Raw genomic sequence first — 6,142 nt, 5'->3', positions numbered from 1 at the left:
TTCAAAACCCATAGAATGTATAACACCAAGAGTGATCCCTAATGTAAATTGGACTCTGGGTGATAACAGTGTGTCAATGTAGGTCTCTCAATTGTCACAAAGGTACCACTCTGATGGGAAATGTTGATGGGAGGAGGAAGGCTATTTATACATTTAGGGGAACCAAGCATATGTAGGAACTCCCTGTATTTTCCACTAAATTTTTCTGTGAACCTAAAACTCTTCTAAAAATAAAGTAAAATAATATTTATTTTGTCAAACATCATAAAGAAAAGTAAAAGATGAACCCAAACTGGGAGAAGATATTTCCAACTTATTTAGCCATCATCATATTAGCCCCAGCTTCTACACTACATTTCTCAAGCCAAAGCTGGCATGGAACCATTCATGTATGGCTGGTCATTTTCCAAATAACAACCTAACCACATGAATATCATCACAGATTAATTTCCACAACTCCCCTCATTCAAGTTTAATTCCCCTCAGAATAAGAACTTATCTGGGATAGGGTTATTGTACCTCTGGCCACTACTATTACCTTTGTCTTTAAAAACCCCTGTTCTCAAATTTTCTTTAGAATTGACACAGTGAACAAATTTCTCAGAATCCTACACAGTTCTCTGGAGACATAAGTAGCACACAGTTTTAAGGACTGGGCTCTAGCTCCACCACTCACTTGCACTGTGAATGCAGGCAAGTTACTTAAACACTCTCTGCCTGAGCTCTCAAAGTGTAAAAAGGAGATGATCAGCAAGCACCTCATAGGAGTACTGCCATAATTGAATCAGGTGATGCAGGTGAAATAGCATATCCTGGATGCCATATACATATATATGGCATTGCCATGTGACCCAGTGATTCCATTCCTAGGTATATATATATACAAGAGAAACAAAAACATATCAGAACTGATACAGTGAATTTGTACACAAATATTCATAGTAGTATTAAACATAATAGCCAAAAAATGGAAAGAACCCAAATGCCTACCAATTGATGTTTATCTGCTCAACTGATGGATGAACAAATAGACAAAACGTGCTTTATCCATACAATGGAATATTATTCCACAGTAAAAATGAATGGACTAAATGAAGTACTGATTCATGCTACAACTTAAATCTTACTAAATGCAAAAAGCCTTCCACAAAAGGCCACATATTATGTGATTCCATTTAAACAAAGTGTTCAGAGCAGACAAATCCATGCAGACAGAAAATACATTAGTGGTTGGTTGCCAGGGGCTTGGGGGAAAGGGAGGATGGAAAGTAACTGCTAAAGGGCACAATGTTTATTTTGAGGTGATGAAATGTTCTGAAATTAGATATGGGAATGGTTGCACAACTCTGTGAATTTACTAAAATCCAATGAATTGCAGACTTTAAAAGTGTGACTTCTCTGGTACGTAAATTATACCTCAAAGTGGTTATTTTAAAAAAACAAACACAGTACTTGATACATGGTAAGTGCTCAGCAGCTATTGTTATTTTGATTGTTAAGCAATCTATGTGTCTTCCAGCATCCCTAAATTATTTTGACCAATTGAGATATTTTTTCAATAAAAAAACTAAATGATAGTTCTAAAAAGCCATATGTGAGGACAGCATAAAGCACTTAAGAGGAAAGACCAAGAAGATCTTTGTTGGGGGAATGAAGAGAGAGCGTACTCTAGTGCATGGGCATTTGGGAGGGCTTGGGGTATGGTGAGCTCCAGAACTATTTGTGAACTCTTTGGGTATGAACAGCATGTGTCAGCCTCCATCCTATATAATAAAGAGGTGATATGCAAATTGACCATCACACCCTCGCACAAGATGGCCACCCCCATGCAGTCACAAGATGGCCATCACAAGATGGCCAGCAGGGGAGGGCAGTTGGGGGTGACCAGCTCTGCAGGGAAGGGAGGGCAGTTAGGGGGACCAGGCCTGCAGTGGGGGGCAATTAGGGGTGATCGGGCCGGCAGGGGAGGGCAGTTGGGAGCAACCAGGCCAGGAGGGGAGCAGTTAGGTGTCGATCAGGCTGGCAAGGGAGTGGTTAGGGGGAGATCAGGCTGGCAGGTAGGTGAGTGGTTGGGAGCCAGCAGTCCTGGATTGTGAGAGGGATGTCCGACTGCCCGTTTAGGCCCAATCCCACAGGGGCTGGCAGTTGGACATCCCCCAAGGGGTCCCAGATTGGAGAGGGTGCAGGCTGGGCTGAGGGACCCCCCCCTCCAGTGCATGAATTTCATGCACCAGGCCTCTAGTCCTATATAATAAAGAGCTAATATGCAAATGGTCATTATGCCATCAAGTTGTAAAGGCTCAGACACTCAACACTGGGGAGAGAGGAATGGGGACCAGGCAGGCTGCGGCCCAGGAGAGTGACAAGCCACCTGTCCCACAGTCCTGGGCTCCAGTGGCTGCACGTGCACCTGTGGGCCTAGGCGAGGGACAAGCCACCCACCCTGCGGTCCCGGGAGCCAGCATCTGCAGCTGCGGCCTGGGCAAAGCAGCCCAGGTCCTGGGTGCTTGTGGCCAGCCAGAGGGAGAGAAGCCCGGGTCCCAGGTACCTGCAACCGGCTGGAGGAGGGAATCCTGGGTCCCTGGTGCGGAGCAAGGCAGAGGCAGTTAGGGGCAATCAGGACAGTAGGGGAGAAGTTAGGGGCAATTAAGCAGGCAGGCAGAGGTGTTCACAAATTTCATGCACCGGGCCTCTAGTAGTAATTATAACAGCAATAAACTAAACTAGCTGATATTCATTTCCCAGCCAGGTGCCAGCCACACTCCATGCATTCTCTCATTTTATCCTCCCTCCTTTCAGAGTTTGGGTCTGTCCTTATCCCCATTTTCCAGATGACACAACTGAAGTAGAGAACAGTCATCTCCAGAACCAATGCTCTTCACCACTGTCATGCTGCTTCCCACACAATCACTGGAACCAAGAAATTCTTTCCATATAGATAATTATCATAATAATAGATATCACACAAGCTTACTATACTTGGGGCAGTATTCTGAGTGTTTTACATATATTCATCCATTTAATTATCACAGCAACACTGATATGTAGCTATCATTTTCAGGTGATACAAGTGAGGCACAAAGAGGTTAGGTGGCATGCCCAAGGTCACACAGCAGGTATGTGGCTGGGCTGTGATTTGAATCCATAAAATCTGGCTGCTGAAGTCAGACCTCTTAATCATTCTGATGCATTGCTTCTCTAGCTGATATATATATAGTACTGGCTTCATATCAAAAACTTGTCTAAATCCTCAATATACATTCTTTTAAATGTTCAGAACACTATGAATTAAGGATTATTATGAAAAAAAATGTATTTCAAGTAGAAGAAAATAAGTATAGAGTATTAACTACTCTATCCAAGTTTATTTAATGAACAAGTTTCAAAGCCAAGGCAATCTGATATGTGCCAAGGTGATTTGGCTTGGGAGTCCAGGCTTTCAACCACAACTCCATACTCAGTAGTGAATGAATATTCCTGGAATTACAAACAATGTTTATTGGTATGCAAATAGAGATCAAGCTAAGCCTGAAATACTCAGGAAAGTTTCAAATAAAACAAAATAATACAGTAAGTGAAAAATAAAGCAACTTTTCATCTGCAGGGATATGGTATCATTGGACAATATGAGAGGATCCTGGAATGGGCTGGGGAGTACATCTGATTCTCTCTACATCACAGCTGGATTATATACTGAGTGGTCCCCTGAGATCCTCTGTAGAATATAACCATTCTGCATTCAACTGATTAGTTAAGATCACTCAAAACACTGGCTAATGAGTCAGTTCTCCCCTAATACACAGTAGCCTTCCATCCTAGGTCCCCCAAAGTCAAATGATGTGAGTTGTGTCCACCCCCAGGGGCAGGCTCCAAGGCTGCCTAGTCCTCCACCCCCTCTCTCCCACAGACTTGTACTGCTTTGAAAGAGCCTATGAAATCCACTCTGCTACTCAGAGAACACCTGCTCAATGTAGGAAGGAGGTATAAGGCCTACTTCCTTGTCTTGACACTCAGGGACAGCTGTTAGTTCCTCTTTTGTAGACTTGAGAAATCAATCTATTTAGAGCCATTACTCTGTTGTCCAATAAGCCTGTTCAAGACATGCCCAGGCTTCTTCCTCACCTCTCCTCATCACTGCCAATACTTGGGCTATTTCTTTGCTACCAGAGCTGATTGTGACCAGGAAAACATAGCAAAATATACCATACTGGGGTCCTTTATAGCACCATAGTTATATGTTTGATTGGGGAGAAGACTGACACTATTGATTAAAATGAAGTCTTTGTATTATCTCTGAATATCATCCAGAACTCTGAAGAATAGCGGGTTTGCAACTTGCCAGTTTGCACCCGTCTGAAATAAATTACAGATGGTACACTTGTCCTCATGATTATCAGTTATACTCACATGCATGTATGTCCTAAAAATAAATATATAGTCTCAGATCCGCACACATCCCAGCAAGTGACACAGATCTACACATTAACATCAGCAACTTTGTAAGAAAGGCTTATCCTTCTCATCAATTTTTTTCTTGGTGCCAGCAGAGATTCGCAAGTAGCAGTCAGCAGCAGTACTATCAAAATGTATTTTTAAGCCCATTGTACTGTTTTGACAAACCAAATGATTAATTAACAGCAATCTAGCAAACAGATCTCTACTTACAGCTTAGAGTGAGAGAAACATACAGATCGCCATAACCATTCCATAGTCACCATTACTGAAGAAGAATACTGCTTAATTAATTATAATTGATCACAAAGATTAGATTCAAATGCTACTAGCAGGGCAGAAGAAGCCCAAACTGAGGAAATAAATCAGAAAACCATTCTCTGAATCCATAATGAACTAACAAGCTTTGGAGATAAACAGATTTGTTTTAATTGTTATTTATAAAAAATAATTTCAGAACATTTGGAGGTCTTTGGAGAGAGAATAGAGTGGGGGAAGGGATAGAGCCACAATCAGGGAAGCACTGATTCAAGTGAACACTGAAGTTTTTATCTCTGACCCTGTATAAATAATGTGTAAGGTACTCCCCAGGTAAGGGTTCAGCACAGGAAGTGTGTACATCATGCTGCAGAGGTGGCTTTGGCAGATGCTTCCTGTTGATCATGGTCTCCCTTACCCAAAGACATGCCTTGTAGGGCAGAAGATTCTCTAGCCCAGCCTGTGTGGCTCATTGGAATATTGACCTATGAACCAGGAGAACATGGTTCCATTCCAGGTCAGAGCACAGGCCCAGATTATGGGCTCAATCCCCAGTAGGGGGCATACAAGAGGCAGCCTATAGATGATTCTCTCCCTTCATTGATGTTTCTGTTTCTTTCTCCCTCTCCTTTCCTCTCTGAACTCAAGGCAGAAGAGTCACAGTTTTCTCTTTTCAGCTCTTATAAAGAACATCTACTTTTTCTGCCCAGCACCCATTTTCCCTTCCTCTGACTACAGAGCTCCTCCCCTAACCACAGGCATTTGTAAATGAGACAGTGGCACTCACCTCAACTCCTCACTCCCCACCCCAGCCCCACTGCAGTGCCTGAGCCAAGGATAGGATTGGAGATCCAAATTAGGCCACCAAAGGCCTTCTGAAAGGTTTGAAAAAACAGAGTTTGGAGAGAAGTCCCAGAAGTAAATGTCATGGCTGATGCAGATAGTAAAGATGGGGAGTGTGGTCCCCAGCTCCAGTTGGTAGGTTCTCAGCATTGCCCAGGTGCCTGAGCACTCACTCAGCTTGTCTTTCCAGAGACCGGTTTTCACTTTAGATACTTTAAGTTGAGTTCTAAGAGAGTCCCAACACTCTGCTACCTAAGTTACCTAAATCCAAAAACTCATAAAATAAAAGGCTGTCCACTCTAGTAATAGTTTGATACAGAACTGGGGCAATCCAGGACCAGACAAGATTTTCACAAATTCTTGGCTTGATTGCTGGGAACTCATCTCCCCTGTGGGCTTCACTGAAGCTGTGGGTCTCATGATTAGGACTGGGTGGTGGGGAGAACAGGAGCTTTGTAATGAAAGAAAGTCTGGCTACAAGTTGTGGTTCCTTGATCATGACCAAGTGTGCTAACCTTTCTGAACCGTAGTTTCCCCAGTCATAAAATTGGGATGATGATCCCCCGCTGAGGTTGGTGAGGATTAAATG

Source organism: Myotis davidii, unplaced genomic scaffold (assembly GCF_000327345.1).
Source record: "Myotis davidii unplaced genomic scaffold, ASM32734v1 scaffold201, whole genome shotgun sequence".
NCBI lineage: Eukaryota > Metazoa > Chordata > Mammalia > Chiroptera > Vespertilionidae > Myotis > Myotis davidii.
This window is presented reverse-complemented; position numbering follows the sequence as displayed.